The sequence below is a fragment of the Diabrotica virgifera genome, chromosome 6 (genome assembly GCF_917563875.1).
Source record: "Diabrotica virgifera virgifera chromosome 6, PGI_DIABVI_V3a".
Classification (NCBI taxonomy): Eukaryota; Metazoa; Arthropoda; class Insecta; order Coleoptera; family Chrysomelidae; genus Diabrotica; species Diabrotica virgifera.
Genome location: NC_065448.1, coordinates 43,728,484 through 43,748,464, shown reverse-complemented (window position 1 = coordinate 43,748,464; position 19,981 = coordinate 43,728,484). Strand labels below are relative to the sequence as shown.

At 33.2% G+C, this 19,981-nt stretch overlaps 1 protein-coding gene and 1 long non-coding RNA gene across 3 annotated transcripts in view; both read right to left on the bottom strand.

The window, feature by feature from the left end:
* LOC126885934 (zinc finger protein 227-like) overlaps positions 1-19,981 on the bottom strand; it is a 125,539-nt gene that overhangs the window by 58,710 nt on the left and 46,848 nt on the right. The window lies entirely within an intron of this gene.
* On the bottom strand, positions 647-2,338 carry LOC126885938 (uncharacterized). The gene is made up of 2 exons (XR_007698503.1): positions 1,677-2,338; positions 647-796 (listed from the first exon to the last, which is right to left on the bottom strand). It is a non-coding gene; the product is annotated as an uncharacterized LOC126885938 (long non-coding RNA).

Sequence of the window (19,981 nt, the reverse complement as noted above, 5' to 3'; positions counted from 1 at the left end):
TACTTACCAGTATCTTTGTTTCCGTTTAGTGCTAAGATTGTTTTGTTAGAAAGCTGTTACTTAATTTTTTTTAGATACATTTGATTTCCCGAGCAAGGGTCATTCATCTTTATCAACTGCAACCCTAATTGAAAAGAGATTGTTGAGTTACTTTATATATTTTTTAGATACCTGCAATTTCCATCTACAAACTTTAATGGATTTCCAAATTATTAGAGTACCAACCAAAGTATGTAGGTACTATAAAAATTATGGGTTACTTTTTAATATTTTAGATTTATTTTGATATTTTTGTAATTAATTTTTGATTTTGTAATTCATTGTAAGATATACATGATTTGTGTTTATTGTATTTTATTTATTAATATTTTTATTTGAACACATATAAAATTGTACCACTATATATTATAAAAGTATTAAATAAATTGATTTGTATTTGACAATAAGTTTTTAATTCACTACACTAAGTTTGCAGCAATAACATTTCTTTGTATTCTCTATACACGTAACATACAACCATTATTTCGATTTTCCTCATCTGGAATCATTTTCGTTGGAACTTTATTATGTTCTTCACTTCTTCATTGTTTTAAAGAGGAAGATGTTCTTTCATAATCATATGAAATGTTTGAAATAAAAAAATATATTATAATGTTTGAAGTTTGTATTTCACTACACTAAGTATGCAGCAATAACATTTCTTCGTATTCTCTGTCCTTCTAACATACAACCATTATTTCGATTTATCTCATCTTGAAACATCATTGGAACTTCAAGATGTTCTTCACTTCACTATCTAAAAGAGGAAGACATTCAATCATAGTATCCAATGTAACACAGAAAATAAATATAATGTTTGCATTTTAGCAATTTTTGCACGATGTACCACGTAAAGTTGATACACAATTAAAAGTGACTGATAAGAAAGCATAAAATAAGTTTTGTTTCAACTTTATAACAGTAAGAAGTACATGATCAAGTGCGTTCATAACAAGTCTATCCCTTTCGAATCCCTATGCAGTAGCTATCTCGACACTTTTAACAATCACATTTAGAAGTTCAAAGGATTGTATTTCTACTGTACTTGATTCAGCATTGTTTTTAATTAGATCCAAACATTTATTTGTTTAGGTAAAAAATTTGTTTCATTCAAAGATGACACATTCACAAAATTATATTTATATATATGACTTTGAGTTTCACTTAAAACAGAATTTTTCTTGAGGATAATCTGGTTTTTACTAAAAATGTCAGAAGAATCGTTTTACAAGTTGACACATTTGATTCTGAAAAGTCTTGGATAGTTTACTGGCTTTCAATTAAACAGGAATTCCATTTCCAATAACCTGGCTTTCTTTACATTCTCTAGTTTTTTGAGTTGTTGTATAATTTTCATGTCTTTTGAGAGACCTTTTTAAAATAATTTTTTTAACTGTATTTGTACTTTTTTTATGACTTTAGCAAAGGAATTGCATTTGGCCTTAATCATGCATCTTTTGTTGGCAAATCTAATTAATAAAGAGGTAACATTTAATCATAAGCTTTGAAAACAGATCAAAAGTAACCTTAAAAGTACATGGCAGTTTATAAATGTCTATTGTATAATAATAATTAGCTTTCTTAAAATGAAGTGAACTCTTGTGATAGGATAAACATGTTTTAATTGTAATACTTACAGTTTTCCAGTCGTTTAATTGATCATTTTCATTTTATTCCCAAAATAAACAGTTACAACCACATAACCCCATTTGTAATAGGTAAACAAATTCGTCATTTATATGTTATTTATGCGACTTTTGCTGTTGAATCCAATTTTAGCACATTTAAAATATATTAAATATTGTTAGCAAATCGATTTTGTTCACTAATATCTTTAGAAAACGGCATTATAAGCAGAAAAAAACAAACTTTTCTATATGTAAACATTGTAAATGTCAGCACAATAGGTCCCGACGGCGGCCATGACACTTTGGCAGTTAGGAAGGGGTAGGATTACGGTTTATCCCAATAATGTATTTAGATCTGGCAATTTTGACATCCAAAAAGGGAAATGACGTAAATGTGCATGTGCCTTATGTGCGTGCGTGATTGACGATTATGACATATCATATCAACGAATAGGGCATTCCATGATTTTGACGTTTGGGAGGCAAAACTGTAAAGGCTGTATGACACTATGCATTTTCTTGTATCATTTCTAATATCGTTTCTGATATGTCAAAAAAATGTATAGTGTCATACACAGATACAAGAATTTGTGTCAGGCACAGATTCTTGTACAATAACTGCGCCAATTTCTGCGCAAAGAGCAAAAACGTAAAACCTGCTGGTAAAACTTCTAAAGGGCGCTTTACAGCTTGCAATTCTACCTGCAAGACGCAAGAAAGTTGCCTAAAGGCATGCGCAGTATGTCGTCAGTTGATTATTGCATGCAACTTCTTGCAATTGCGCGATAATCGGTTTGGTGCCATTTTTTCTGCAAGTTTTCATGCAAGTCTAGGGGAATTTGATTTTTCCACAATATCAAATGTCATTGCGACGACACGGATTCACGAATACATGCCGATCAGCTGTTTTCTGTTTGTGAAATATATCAACGATGGAAATGAATGAATAATGAAATGGCACTTTCTGAGATTCTATAATTATTTTAAATTGTATATTAAGCTACGGAAGCTCTCTCTCCTCTAGCTAAGTACCTTGAAGGCCCCGTCTCACCATCAAATAATTGACAGTTAATTTGATCAAACTTGACAGTCAAACTTGACTAGTGACACAAACTATACATACTAACTGTCACTTTGTGTCACTAACTGTCAAGTTTGATCAAACTAACTGTCAATTTGACTGTCAAGTTTGATCAAATTAACTGTCAATTATTTGATGGTGAGACGGGGCCTTTAAGGCCCCGTCTCACCATCAAATAATTGACAGTTAATTTGATCAAACTTGACTAGTGACAGAAACTATACATACTAACTGTCACTTTGTGTCACTAACTGTCAAGTTTGATCAAATTAACTGTCAATTATTTGATGGTGAGACGGGGCCTTTAAGGCCCTTAAAGGCCCCGTCTCACCATCAAATAATTGACAGTTATTTGATCAAAGTTGACAGTCAAACTTGACTAGTGACACAAACTATACATACTAACTGTCACTTTGTGTCAGTAACTGTCAAGTTTGATCAAATTAACTGTCAATTATTTGATGGTGAGACGGGGCCTTTAGAATAATAATTAATTTGTGTTTCGCAGAAATAGTATTTCGAAATATAGATTTCTTTGTAATTGTTCAATTTTTCCCAAGGGTTTATTAAAATGTACATTCATTTCTAGAAAATTAGAGTCATTTTCATCATCTACTTGGATAAATTCTTCTGTTGGAGATACATTATTACCCCTCTTCTTGTTCAACTAAGATCTTACTCACCATCTCCGATCTCGGCGTTCTAAATTAGTGACTAAAAGGCTGGCTGCAGCAATAATAATACTTAAAGTTGCTGCTACCGCCTTTTTCCTTTTATATTTGGTTATTTCTGATAGTCTTGGCATTTCGAAATTTACCAAGTTAAATAAACAGCAATAAAGTAATTAAAAAAAAACAAAAGTTTATAAGTTAGGTTAAGGGTAAAACTTTCAAATTGCATGCAAGCCGGGTTGCAAGCTGTAAAAGACCATGCAATAGACTTGCATGAAAGTCTTGCATGCAAGAAATTGCAGCAAGTTTTCTTGCAAGCTGTAAAGCGGTCTTAAGTCATAATGGCGGTTGAAAATGAGATCATATGATTTATGTCTTGATGAATTTATTTGTGTTTTGTAGGTATTATTTATAAATATTTTATTGATACTTAATATACCGTTTGGTATGGACTACTGTTCTACTAATAACCATATATTTAGAATAACTTTGGGTTTCATATTGCATAATTTTTTAATAGAGGAAAATACAATAGTTCCAATTTGGATCAAACTGAAGATAATTATAATGCAAATATTTTAGCACAAATATTAAAACAAAATAAAAAACACAAATAATCAACAGTCAACGTAAAAATTCTAGTAATTATAACATTAAAATATTTGTTTTTAAAAGTTTATAAATTTTATAAAATCCTTAAAATCAGCTGTAGACGCAGTACTACCATACCAATGTAACGTGACAGGGTGACAAACAAAATTTCGACCAATCACGTGCCGAATTTCATACAGTTTTCGATACAAGAACTTGCATAGTGTCATACAGGGCACAAATGTACGTACAAGAAATGATACAAGAAAATGTATACAAGAAACGATATCAGAAACGATATTAGAAATGATACAAGAAAATGCATAGTGTCATACAGCCTTTAAACATTGTGATTGTTCGCGGCTTAAAGCCTCGTACAAACCAAGTTCGCGAGCTGTTCGCGAACAGCTGTGTGGATGACAGTTCGTAATGGGTTCGCGAACAGTTCGCTGTTCGTTCAAAGTTTGCTTGGATAGCGGTAACATCAAAGGGTTTGTTCGCGAACAACCAGTTAGTAAACAAAACGGTTTGGACGTATAGACCTGGATCCCACGTAAGAAAGAAAAGTTGATTAATAGCAAGCTGAAAATTTGTTAATAGCTTAACGGTGTCTAGTCGGACAAACTTTGATGCACGGAAACACTGGAACAGGGGAAGTTTTAATTGTGGAGCATGATAAACGTGTCGTCCTGACAAGTTTATGATTGTGAAAAATAGCAAGTTGTTTTTAAGTTTATTCGATAGCCAACGTTATGTAATATATGCGAAAATGTTTGTCCGACAAAAATGTTGGGCATTTTAACGAGTCCGACACGTAGAACATGTCACATCACAGGAATTATATTGGTGATGAATAGCAGTCTGATTTTTGCATGAGAGTTTAATGAAAGGTTAAAAAAGCAATTGGAAGTTCTGTCAGACAAAATTAATGGGAAGTTTTCGTAGTCGGACATTCTAAACAGGTAAGATATAGACAAAAATGCTGGTGATAAATAGCTTTCCGACAAAGACGAAATTTAATAAAGTAAATTATTCCTTACCAAGAATGACTGTTGTCGGAAAAAAATAATGGGTAGATTTTGTAGTCGGACAATTTAAAAAAATAATTTTTGAAATTTCAATAAGGGGTGATTACTCTATGTCAAAAGCACCTGCAATCAATTACAATCGATATCTTTCGATTTATCTCAACATCATTTAGATACCTCACTGTAATACATTTATAGTAGATCAGGCAAATTATATTATGGATTGAGTGGTCTAACTATCTTTGTCTGCCACATGCGCGGGATCGCTTGGTTAAAAGAGATAGATAGACCACCTATCGACTTTTTGCACTGTATTCCCTGTCTACCCTTATGTCTATGAATACATTTCCATTTAAGAAAAACTGTCACTTTTGACAATAATTCATAATAAATTGCAATCGTAACTTCAAATTTAAACTAATCGATTTATTTTGGCAGCAAATTATTTCTTGCCCTGTGACATATTAATTACATTATTTCATTTGTAGAAAGTTGAGAAAAATTACGTTATACAATTTTAGTAATAATTTATTTAGGTACCCTTTTTCAATCAAGCAAAGCATTATAGCACGAAGAATGATACTCAATAGAACTTTCACAATAATTATCTGGCAACTGAACCTCATTTAATTGATGACCAAGTATTTTACTAAGGAACTTTGTAAAATGTTCGAAAATTACTCAAAAATGTTCCGTTGAATGGTTTCACTTTTGATTTGGCGACTTAAAATTTAAACTGTTGACACTCAAAAATAGACACAAAAACACTCCATAGTTAATATAAATTTTAATTTCCAACACACGTGGCAAGCAGAAACTCAGAGACCATGTACTTTCAAATACTACTTTGTATAGCACAAAGTGTCACACTGACAAATGCAGCCTTCTAATACATACTTCTAGCTTCTATTAAGCATAATGTGTCATATTTACGTCTATTCTTATAAGCACCGAAGTTTTAGACTCTTCACATTTTTCAATGTCGTTTACAGGGTTAAGATTTGGGTATGGAAAAAAATGTATACGTTTTTTGTAGGAAATTTTCCGTACTTTCTGATGCACCTAATTAGAAAACCCTAAGAGATTTCTTTCACATGTTCTTTGACATTTTTTATTGTCGTTTTGAGAATATCTAGAACAAACTCCACCCAAAAAAATAATTGTTTTGCAATATATACATGCATTGATACTTACCTCACTGTTTTTGGAGTGTGCATGTATATATATGCACATGCAAATATGTGAATATAAATAATAATATACAACTAAAATAGCTTTATCAATATGTGACTAAGTCATTCTGAAAAAATGTTTTTTTATTTATTTCCTTCGATTTGCCCAAACTTTTTGTCCGACATATAACTTTTTGCGTTACAAAATATAATTTGTACATAAACAAATCAAAATTAGCTTGTTATTTATCACCAACGTTTTTGTCTATATCTTACATGTTTAGAATGTCCGACTAGGAAAATTTCCCATTCATTTTGTCCGACAGAACTTCCAACTGCTTTTTTAACCTTTCATTAAACTCTCATGCAAAAATCAGACTGCTATTCATCACCAACATAGTTCCTGTGATGTGACATGTTCTACGTGTCGAACTCGTTAAAATGCCCAACCTTTTTGTCGGACAAACATTTTTTCATATATTATATAACGTTGGCTATTGAATAAACTTAAAAACAACTTGCTATTTTTCACCATCATAAACTTGTCAGGACGACACGTTTATCATGCTCCACCGTTAAAACTTCCCCTGTTTCAGTGTTCCCGTGCATCAAAGTTTGTCCGACTAGACACCGTTAAGTGTCGCGAACTCAATCGACTATAGGTGGCAGTGCAGTTGCATGAAAATGGCCGGTGTAATTGGGATATCGTATTTTTCTATAATTAATATTGTTATTGATGTAATTAATTAATATAAATAAATTATTTATTAAATAAACACATCCGACAAACTTTCAAACGACGTTCATACATAGGTTAACGGATGATTGGTTTATATTTTCATCCCAATTCCTCTAGTTCCAAATAAGCGGCAGCACCCTCGCTTGAGCTCGCGAATTAACAAATTTTCAGCTTGCTATTAATCAACTTTTTTTTCTTACGCGGGATCCAGCAGCGGGATTACGAACACTCGATGCGAGATCGCAAAACGAACCGTAGGCAAACTCGATGCGAATACGCATCGAAGCCAAAAAGTGATTACGAACTGGGTTCGAGTAGACTGTCAGAAAATCATCGGCAATTTTCGTATTTTTGAACCTACGGGATAATATTTCGAACAAATGGAATGATGTGCACGTTATATGTCAAGGAATTTCTCTCATTAACCTCAATCATTATTACAATAGAATATAAAATAAAGTTTTTATTACATATTTAATTGTTATAAACGTTTATTTTATATTCTAAGGATGATACAGTGAACGTGTACCTAGATATATAAATATATGATTTTCGAACTTGAGTAGAATTTGAGATTAATTATGATTTTTTACCTTAAAGATTAAATGGCCAGGGAAAGATGGGAGACGTTATATAAAATTATAAAAATATTACTAAAGGTCGTAATGGTCACTGCTAACTACCTATTCACTTCATCGAATTCTGTCTCAGAGCTTTCCTTCACATATTTTTAAAATAGGAATAAGTATGTATTAGAGAACTTCTGTCCGTGTAATGAGTGTAATAACACCTCACTGGGAGATTTAAACAATATATTTTTTTAATGTTCAAAACATGAGAATTATTATCAAAACCGTGTATAATCTAAATATCGTTTGATTAACGATTTACATTATTTTTAAATTGAAAAAATCAAAGTATGAAGTAAGTAGGTTATGTCATTATGTATTCACTTTTCTTAATTTTTATACTTGGACCGGCAAGAGAGAAAGCGTTATAGGAGATCAGCGATCTATCAGAGAGAGATATATAGTTCGAGTTGGCAACTCGACAGGGTCGTAAGTATCGAGCAGTGCCTTCGAGTTGACTCGCATCGACAACGTAGGGAAAGAGGTTTCGTAATCACTCCCTACGGTAAACATGGCGGATACGATGCGTATCGAGTGTACGTAATCCGGGCCCATGTCTAGTATTGAAGTTCGCTTAAACGAAAAAGGGGTTATGTTCGTATTTACTTTAGTTTAATGTAAAAATATTTCAACGTGGCTTGCTGCTTTTTATAGTTGTTTACTACTATATAGTTCAGCGGTTCTCAAACTTTTTGAGTGATGTACCACCTACAGTTATTTTTATTATTTTTGGTACCACCTATATTTTTAAATTGTATTATCAATACTTACTAAGTACTACTATTTTAATTTTTTCTGTGTTTTGTGTACCACCGCCAATAATGATATGTACCACCAGTGGTACATGTACCACAGATTGAGAACCTCTGCTATAGTTAATTAATAAGTTAATATAGTTAAGTTTAATAATTAATACAGTTAATTAATAGTAAATAGTTAATTAATAGTAAATAATTAATTAATAGTAAGTAGTACAATAATTAATAATATAGTTAAATAAGTCATAGTTAATTACTGTTTATCGAATGGTCCGAAGACGAAATTATTACATTAATAAAGGAATACCGTTAACATTCCAATTTATGGGACCCCAGAAATGCAGAATACAAAAAGAAAATAATTATAGTATCCATAGTTTGTTTTATAGCCTTGCTTTAAAATGGGTGAGGACAGCAAAGCAATGCAACCAATGCGAACCGCAGTGTACTGTTTTATAGAACTGTTCGCGAACCACTCTAATTTTTGGTTATACCGTATGGAATACCGTAAACATTCCAATTTATGGGACCCCAGAAATGCAGAATACAAAAAGAAAATAATTGTAGTATCCAGTTTGTTTTATAGCCTTGCTTTAAAATGGGTGAGGACAGCAAAGCAATGCAACCAATGCGAACCGCAGTGTACTGTTCTATAGAACTGTTCGCGAACCACTCTAATTTTTGTGTAGACGTCTTGTTCGGTTACAGTTAGCGAGCAGCTCGCAATAGTTCGCGAACAGCTCGCGAGCTGTATTTATAATTTAGTTATCGTGTATTAAGTAGTATTGTATATACTTCGTCCAATTTACGTCCAATCATTATGATTCTAAAAAAGAACACACCTACCGCCTAAATATTTCGTGTTGGTATCATGTTACAAGCTATGACGCGGATGACGTGCAACGGTAAGTAAATTGGACGAAGTATACCTACGTGAATAGATTGACTGTGAGTTTCGACAGTAGCGCTTTCTCGCGGTTTGAAACTTGTACTTTTCTTATAAAAGTGGCGTATGTGAAATATACAAAACAAGAAAAATAGATACTTATTTATCTACAAAAACACAAATTATGAACTGAAATATTATTGTAACCTGATTACTGAATAATACTGAATAATAACCAGAATTAATAGTAAAAGTAATTATGTTTTTTTATTTTATTTATTATAATTATAATATTTAATATACAGGGTGTCCCGAAAAGATTGGTCATAAATTCTAGAGTCCTATGTACCTATTAGACTATAAGTCAAAAATGAAAAATTTTTATAAGGACTTTTTCAAAGTCTTTTTTACCACTAATGAAATAACTATTAATAAAACTAAATATCAAAATGGTGACGAAATATGATTAATAAATTAGTAATTAGCTATTTTACTTTGGTAATACCTTATTAATTATATAATTCAAAATATAGAAGAATCCCGAAAAATCTTTTTTATGACTTAATACTCTTAGTACATAGCACGTTAGAATTATACCACACATTCTGGGGTCAAAAATAGTTCCATTGAACCTAACTTACCTTAGTACAATGTGATCATAAAAAAGTTACAGCCCTTTGAAGTTACAAAATGAAAATTGATTTCTTTTTCAATATATCGAAAACTATTAGAGATTTTTTTATTGAAAATGGACATGTATCATTCTTATGGCAGGAACATCTTAAAACAAAATTACAGTGAAATTTGTCCACCCCATAAAAAATTTATGGTGGTTTTGTTCCTTTAAACCCCCCAAATGTATGTGTACGTTCCAATTAAACTATTATTGTGGTACCATTAGTTAAACACAGTGTTTTTAAAACTTTTTTGCCTCTTAGTCTTTTTTTGATAAGTCACCTTTTACCCTAATAGCACAAGGACGTCCAATGGACGTCCTTCACGTACTTTAGGGACGTCCATTGGACGTCCGTTTTCGTCCGAGGAACGTCCTTTATACGTCCTATTTTGGTCCAAATGTCGCGCTACCGAACGTCCATTGGACGTCCATCTAAGGTCCGAGGGGACGTATATTGGACCTTAATCGGACGTAAATTGGACCTTAATCGGACGTCCTAGGGGACGTAAATTGGACCTTAATCGGACGTAAATTGTACCTTAACCGGACGTAAATTGGACCTTAATCGGACGTAAATTGGACCTCAATCGGACGTAAATTGGACCTTAATCGGACGTAAATTGGACCTTAATCGGACGTAAATTGGACCTTAATCGGACGTAAATTGGACTTTAATCGGACGTAAATTAGACCTTAATCGGACGTAAATTGGACCTTAATCGGACGTAAATTGGACCTTAATCGGAAGTAACTTGGACCTTAATCGGACGTAAATTGGACCTTAATCGGACGTAAGTTGGACCTTAATCGGACGTAAATTGGACCTTAATCGGACGTAAGTTGGACCTTAATCGGACGTAAATTGGACTTTAATCGGACGTAAATTGGACCTTAATCGGACGTAAATGGGACCTTAATTGGACGTAAATTGGACCTTAATCGGAAGTAAATCGGACCTTAATCGGACGTCCTAGGGGACGTGAATTGGACCTTAACAGGACGTCCAATTTTGGTCCAAATTCCACTTTGCCAAACGTCCAATGGAGGTCCACCTAACGTCCAAGGGGACGTTCGGTGGACGTCAATTGGGCCTTCATAGGGCGTCCCAGTTTGGTCCAATGTCTTGCTGCCGAACATCCATCTAACGTCCTGGGAGGACGTTCGGTGGACGTCTATAGTTGATATTAAGACCTGTGAAGAATGTATTGTGGGAAATAAAAAATATATTTTTTAAGAAACTTATATTACATCTTATATTAAATTACAATTATTGGATATTACATTATTTACATTAAATTACAATACACTTCTCCAAGAAATTAACGCACCACCTTAAATATGGGGTATTTTTGATGTCTCGTATTTCCTAAACCTGTTGTCCCATCTAAGTGATTTTTTTATAATATTATAGCCTAGGCTATAGGTTACCTCCTTAAGCTTGTCATGCACAGGGAGCTATGCTGTAATATATGTATATTATATCATATCGCTCTCTATAGTAATGAGTGAGCCTGCAGACAGGAAACAAATGGTTCCGTATGTGCAGGCTCACTCATTACTATAGAGAGCGATGTGATATAATATATACAGAGAGGTCCTAAATTATGGAATAAATTAATTTTCTCTAAAATGGACGACTATAGAGAAAAATCCGGAAACAGGTCGATTTTTGTGTTTAAATTACAACTTTTTGACATATATTTCATACTAGTGATGTCATCCATCTGAGCGTGATGACGTAATCAATGATTTTTTTAAATGGGAATAGGGGTTGTGTGGCACCTCAGTTGAAAGGGTTTTCAATTCTCTATTCAGTAATTTTGAATGTGTACGTTCCAATTAAACTATTACTGAGGTACCATTAGTTAAACAGAATGTTTTTAAAACTTTTTTGCCTCTTTGTATTTTTTTCGATAAGGCACGTTTTATCGAGATCTGGCTTCTTTTTTAATATGGTTCAAAATATACCTAAAAATGTAAAGCATAAATAAGTTTGCATAATATTACCAAGTCTCCATAATGGTACTTAACCATATACAAATATGTGGTGGATTTGACAAATATTCAAAATATTTCGATAAAAATTAACTTTTCGAAAAAGCAATAACAGGCAAAAAAGTTTTTAAAACGTTGTGTTTAAATGGTACTACAATAATAATTAATAATAATAATAATAATAAACCCATATCTCCAAACCGACCATCTCCCATATTATCAATACGTCCCTGAGAGTATGCTTGAGGATGGCAACTACAAGCTATACTGGGACCCCACTGTGCTCACAGACCAAACAGTGGCGCATAATAGACCAGGGCCCTGATTCTAAATCAAATTTCGACCAAAAACAAGTCGCTTTCAATATGGCGACTGTCGAAATTATTTGACACGGAGATGAATGAATGGCCAAAAGCGAGGTTAGGTTTAGTTTAGATGTGTTTTGTTTATTTCTTGCAAGGAAAACTAAATCAAAAGGTATTATAATATAGCTGGGTTTAATTGAAATTTGCTTGTTTTGAGGAATTAGATAGAATAGTAAATTAGAAATATAATAATTGAGAATGTCCACAACATGAATCATCAACTCAATGAAAGATGTGAGGTAATAATCTGGGAAAATTAGTAAAAAACAAGGAAAATTAATTACCAGCTATTTTATTGCTGGACATGCTGAAATCAAATCTTAAGATTTCCTATATTAGTAATATAGCTGTGCAAAGTCCACAGAAAGTGTGCTATTTTGTTTATAAACAAATTAGCACTCCGAAATCTTTTTTTTTATTATTGCTCTATAACTCCGAAAATTTTAACTTTAAACCAAAACACTCACATAAAAATTGACAGTAATTTAATTCTGCACATTGATAATTTATTCCAATTTCCTTCGACGGAAATTTTCTTCGGAAAATTCGGGTTTTCCAAACAAAATCTTTAATTTTCAACTAAAATTTGAGGGAAGTAATTATTTATCAATAATTAAATAATTTGGTGACAGTGACATAAATCTTTTTTGTTATGAGTGTCTTGAAGATATGAAAATTTGTATGTACAAAGAGGACCGGAATTAAAAGGTATCTAATGGTTCAAAGATTAAAATCCTGTTGTTTATAACTCTGTCGCAAATGCCGGTCAAATTTGACCGGTTATACCTGGAATCACTCCTCGCAATTCAATTTGTTTTTCTTCGAAAAGGACACAGAAGCCGTGCTCTTTTCAACAGCGTTAACTTAATTTAATTTAATCTAATATTTTCTGAGGGGTTCTATTTGTTTATAAGCCAAAAAATTGTTTCTTTATAACATTCCTGAGACCGCTCAAATGGTCCAATTTCAATCCTGTAAGGTACGTTGAATAGGTATAGTGCTTTTTTATATGAAAATCATAGTTATTCTGGTGTATCATAATCTTTCTGGTTATTATTTCGACCGAAATTTTTTAATTAACATTTTAATTATTGCTAAACTATTGGTTAGATTGTCGCCGGTCTCCTGATATACAGAGAGGGGCTAAATTATGGAATAAATTCATTTTCTCTAAAATGGACGATTTTAGAGAAAAATCCCGAAACAGGTCGATTTTTATTTTTAAATTAAATTTCTTGGCATATATTTCAAACTAGTGACGTCATCCATCCGAGCGTGATGACGTAATTATTTTTTAAATAGGAATATGGGTTCGTGTTGTAGCTCATTTACAAAGGCGTTCAATGCTCTATTCAGTATTATAAACATTAATATCATTATTTATACAGGGAGGCCAAAAAAAAATTTGAATTAAATTAATTGACGCAAGAAGAAGAATGCATGTAATTTATTTAACTCAAAATACATTCTATTGCTGTCAGAAAATAGAAAAAAATGTTTATTTTGCAAATAAACATTGCTTTTAGCTTAAATTAAAAGTTCAAACTGCCAATAGGTAGGAGGGAGGCTGTTTGTGATTTAATTTAAGCGAAAAGAAATGTTTATTTGTGAAATAAACCTTTTTTTCTATTTTCTGACAGCAGTACAATGTATTTTGAGTTAAATAAATTACATACATTCTTCTTGTTGCGCCAATTAATTTAATTCAAAATTTTTTTTGGCAACCCTGTATAAATACCTAATGATATTAATGTTTATATTACTGAATAGAGAATTAAACGCCCTTTCAAATGACCTACCACACGACCCCTATTCCCATTAACAAAATTATCGATTACGTCATCACGCTCAGATGGATGACGTCACTAGTATGAAATATATGCCAAAAAATTGTAATTTAAAAATAAAAATCGACCTCTTTCGGGACTTTGCTCCAAAATCGTCCGTTTTAAAGAAATGAATTTATTCCATAATTTAGCCCCTCTGTATAATCTACTATAATAAATCTTTCATGTCTTCAATTATTTAATTATTGATAAATAATTAGGTACTTTCCTAAAATTTTAATTAAAAATGGCAGATTTTTTGGGAAAACTCGGATTTTCCGAGTAAAATTTTTGTTGAAGGAAATCGGAAAAAAAATAACTTTGTGCAGAACTAAATTACGGTGAATTTTTATTTGAGTGTTTTTGGCTCAAAGGAAAAATTATAGGAGTTACAGACCACTAATTGAAAAAAAAAAAGAAGATTTAGGAGTGCTAATTTGTTTATAAATAAAATAACACACTTTCTGCGGACTTTTCATACCCCATATTACTAATATATGCAATCTTAAGATTCGATTTTAGCAATAAAATAGCTGGTAAATAATTTTTCCCAAAAATGGTATTTTGTCGATAATTTTCCCAGACTATCAACAAAATCCAAGAAACCGAAGCGCCAACCCAAATTCTGAGCAGTCTCAACATGATAAGGTTAATATCCCCAAGAATCGCTATACTCTCCGGCTGTCATGGTGGTGTCGAAATAAAATTGCGACTGTCGAAATGAATTAGAATCAGGCCCCAGATCTCGTATTAGTCAATAAATTAACGAGACAAACAACCCTCATTGATGTGGCACACGGAACTAATGGTTCCGTGTGTGCAGGCTCACTCATTACTATAGAGAGCGATGTGATATAATATATATTACAGTATATAGCTCCCCGTGCATGACAAGCTTAAGAGGAAACAGTAGCGAGCAACAGGTAGCGAAAACGCGTTCCAAGATTGCGGCTGTAATTTTGAATATTTTTTTGAGATATTTGGCACACGCATTCGTAATATAATAAAGAATGGCGGTACAGAGCCCAATTTGAAAAATATAATAATATGTGAAAATTACTCTGTAATTAAATACAATATTAAAAAAACGAGCCTGTACCGCCATTAAGAAGAACAAAAAAATACACTTTCTTCAAATAAACTTTTTTATCCAATGCCTAGATGTTGTGTCATTTTGGAACTACTAATGAAATAAAAAATTTTAGTAGTTCCAAAATGACACAAAATCTAGGCATCGCATAAAAAAGTTTATTTGAAGAAAGTGTATTTTTTGTTCTTCTTAATGGCGGTACAGGCTTGTTTTTTTAATATTGTATTTAATTACAGAGTAATTTCCACATATTAATATATTTTTCAAATTGGGCTCTGTACCGCCATTCTTTATTATATTACGAATACGTGTGCCAAATATCTCGAAAAAATATTCAAAATTACAGCCGCAATCTTGGAACGCGTTTTTGCTACCTGTTGATCGCTACTGTATCACCTTAAGGAGGATATTATAAAAAAAATCACCTAGATGGGACAACTGGTTTAGGAAATTCGAGACATCAAAAATGCTCAATTTTTAAGGTGGTGCGTAATGGGCTGTATATTATACATATATTTCAAATCGACACCTTGCTCATTTGGAGATAATGGACAATTTCTTAAAAAGAAAATATTCTATCTATGTATACTTATTATATAGTGTAATATTATATTATAATATAATAATCATTCAACTTTTGTCTAATTTTATTTCATCCGCCTTCGCTTAGATATTTCAATATTATAAATAGATTATAAAATACTGAGATAAATACCTTTTGCTTACCAGGTACATACCAACCCAATCTGTTTGACAAAAGAACCGTTGGGTAGAGGTTAAGACGAACAAAGGGGCCACCGAGCTAGCGGAAATTTCCTTTAACAATAAATTTTAAATTCAAATCCAAGAAGTTACATTGCAGTAAAAATTCAAGGAAGTCTATACTTTATAGAAAATCAAAAAGATTGGCTAGAATGCAATTATGTACTTATACAGAGTGTTTGGTAAAGAATAGGCCATAGATTAACCTTAGATTTCGGAGGGTAAAATAGGTCGATTTAAGTTAACTTACATTAGTACTAAAGTTGATAATAACCGAAATACAAGGTGTCAAATTTAAACTTTTATTTTATTTATTCTTGAATATTTCCTAACAAGCATGGGATAATATCACGAAATTTGGTAAGCGGGGGTTTTTTGGGACAAGAAATCTAAATTCAACACCAAAAATGATGTATTGCCCAGGAAATAATCAAGAATAAAATAAAAGTTTAAATTTGACACCCTGTATTTCGGTTATTATCATCTTTCGTACTAAAGTAAGTTAGCTTAAATCGACCTATTTTAAGCTCAGTAATCCAAGGTTAAGCTATGGCCCATTCTTTACCAAACACCCATAAGATTGAAAAATGTATGAAAAATATACCAGAAAGCATAAGAAATATATCAAAGAGCATGAAAAAATATGTAAATGTAATAAAAAACGTAAATAATACCAATGTTTGGATACCAGTTGTCCTGGCTGGTGGTTTTGTCCACCATTCTCGGCGAGTTTGTCCTCTAGGCCATCAGGAATCGATAGGCTATGTCCAGACGGTGGTAGCAGCAGAGTCTGAATGCTTCCTCTTTGGCGTTCACTTACCAAGAAGTGACTGGCTGCAACGTGGAGCTCCAGTAGCTGTCTGGGGTTGATGGCTCCGAAAACTTCTCATCTGATCGAGGAATCAGGAACATAGACTGTTTCGGCACTTCAGAAAATCTCCAGGAGCAGGAATCCTCAGGGTGGTAGATTAAAATGTTGTGCGCCTATGTCAAAGGGGCACATAATAATCCATTGGATGGACTTATGCATTGATGCTCTAAATGGCCCGATGAGGCGGTCGGACTCTGTGTTATGTTGTGAAACAGCGTCTTCATAGTTTTACGTAATATATAGTATATGTATAAGTATATTACACTTTAATTCGTATATAATATAATTTCTTACATTATGAAAATCAGTGGTTAATGAATAAAACTCTACGCGGAGCCCTAACGACGACAACGACTGAGAGATCAACTCTCCAACTTCGAACTGATACTGATATCGGTGGGTGAATCGAAAATCTATCGCCTATCGTTATAGTTTTGTCAACAGAGGAACCAAGTAGTGGGGGTGATTTTCAGACGTCCACAAAAAGTCCGTATTTCGTCCAGTACGGACGTCCAAAGGACGTTCGTATTTATTCCACCATCGGACGTCCACCATCGGACGTCCGAAGGACGTACATATTTAGTCCACCGTATTCATATTTATTCCACCCGAAGTACGTCTAACGTCGGACGTCCAAAGGACATCCATTTATAGTCCATAGACATTAGGACTAAGACTGGACCTATTTTGAGCACGTATATTCAACTTCAAAAAGATGCTCTTAAGATTCATTTGTAGTACGGATACATTGATAAAAATTATATTTTTGCTTACTAGAATTAATTAGCAAACTTATGTGATCTTGGTAACTAGAATAATAAAACATTGTAACAAATAATTTACAAATAAGATTTTCACACTTTACAAAAAAAAAAAAAACAAAAACATGTTTAGAATATTAAACTGTGCAATTTTGAATTAAATATAATTATCTTTTCGATGTAAACTATTTTATTAACATAAAATATTTTATTGAATTATTTTGCTATTTTATCCCGTAATTCGTATAATATGTCCAATATAGACGATCAGCAAACGTCCGTATTTCGTCCAGTACGGACGTCCAAAGGACGTTCATATTTATTCCACCCGAAGGACGTCCAACATCGGACGTCCGAAGGACGTACATATTTAGTCCACCGAAGGACGTCCAACGTCGGACGTCCGAAGGACGTACATATTTAGTCCACCGAAGGACGTCCAACGCCGGACGTCCAAAGAACGTCCATTTATAGTCCATGGACGTTAGGACCAAAAATGGACCTATTTTGAACGTCGTGTGCTATTAGGGAAGCGTTCATAAAACGTCCGTATTTCGTCCAGTATATGGACGTCCAAAGGACGTTCATATTTATTCCATCCGAAGGACGTCCAACGTCGGACGTCCAAATGACGTCCATTTTTATTCCGTCCGAAGGACGTCCAACGTCGGACGTCCAAAGGACGTCCATATTTATTCCTTCCGAAGAACGTCCAAAGTCGGACGTCCAAAGGACGTCCATTTTTATTCCGTCCGAAGGACGTCCAAAGTCGGACGTCCAAAGGACGTCCATATTTATTCCTTCCGAAGGACGTCCAACGTGGGACGTCCAAAGGACGTCCATTTATAGTCCATGGACGTTAGGACCAAAAATGGACCTATTTTGGACGTCCATTGGACGTCGTGTGCTATTAGGGTATCGAGATGCGGCTTCTATTTCAAAATACACCTAAAAATGTAAATTATAAATATGTTTTCAGCTTATTAACAGGTGTTTATGTATAATCGTACTTAACCATATACAAATATGTGGTGGATTCGAAAAATATTCAAAATATCTCGATAAACAAACACTGGATTATCGAAAAAGTACTAAGAGGCAAAAAAGTTTTAAAAACATTGTGCTTAACTAATGGTGCCACAATAAAAATTTAATTGGAGGGTACACAAAAGTTTGGAGGGGTTTAAGGGAACAAAACCTCCATAAAATTTTTATGGGGTGGACAAATTTCATTTTAATTTTTTTTAAGATGATACTGCCATAAGAATGCCACATGTCTATTTTCAATAAAAAATCTCTAATAGTTTTCGATATATGAAAAAAAATCGATTTTCATTTTGTAACTTCAAAGGGCTGTAACTTTTTTGTGTGCACTATTGTAGATAGGTAAGTGAGGTTCAATAAACCTATTTTTGACCCCAAAATCTGTGGTATATTTATGACCAATCTTTTCGGGACACCCTGTATAAGTTCTTGCGACTGGATGACTGCTTACGCAAGAGGCCATTGAGCAAAAGAAGTTTATGTCAAATTTAGAGGTTACCTCTGTTTTTATCGGCTGTGAGTTTCGTCGGTAGCGTTCTCTCGCGGTTTGAAACTGATACTTTTCTTGTAAAATTGTTCAAGCACAAAACTGCCACTAACAGCGCTGGCGAAAACTGTCAAATCCCATCTACTCATTGGCTCACAGCGAATAGGTAAATCAGTGTATTAGATAGTTTAAATACAGTTGAAGGGTCACTGCGAAAATCGATCATAGTCATTTTTAATAGTTTCTGTAAAATCATGATTTTAAGGTTTAAAGTCGATTTTTTTGAGGTGGTAGCTTTTATCCATTTCCCTTATTTTCTCACAAACCTTAATCTTTTCTTGCCGTAGCTATTTATAGTTCGAAACTAACTGACAATCTCTACAACATGGAGCACATATCCATGATACTATAAATAACATGTTATTTATAGTGTCATGCACATATCCTAATTCTGGCCAAAATTGAAATTTATCGTTTTTGGTAGTGACCCTTCCGCTGAGTCCAGGGTTCTTTACCCGTGCGTCATCATTTAAAGCATACGACATAACTCGAAAATTTACTCTACGCAACAGCAAGTGACAAAAAGTAGCTACTGCTCCGATCACGGGTTATATTATAAAATATGCCGTTTTGGCATATTATGCATAAGTTTTGCTTTAAAACTTTGGTCCAGAATTACAGCTACATTTGAAGTAGCTCATTAAATTCTTTGAATGTCATTAGTGATTGATAAAAAAATATAATTAATATATACAGTCGACTCCCTCTATAACGAGAACTGAAATGGCGGACTAATTACCTCGTTATAAGCGGATATCGTTATATCAGACAACAATAATATTGAAATGTTTGATGCCTCTTACGTAGTTTATTAGCTGTCGA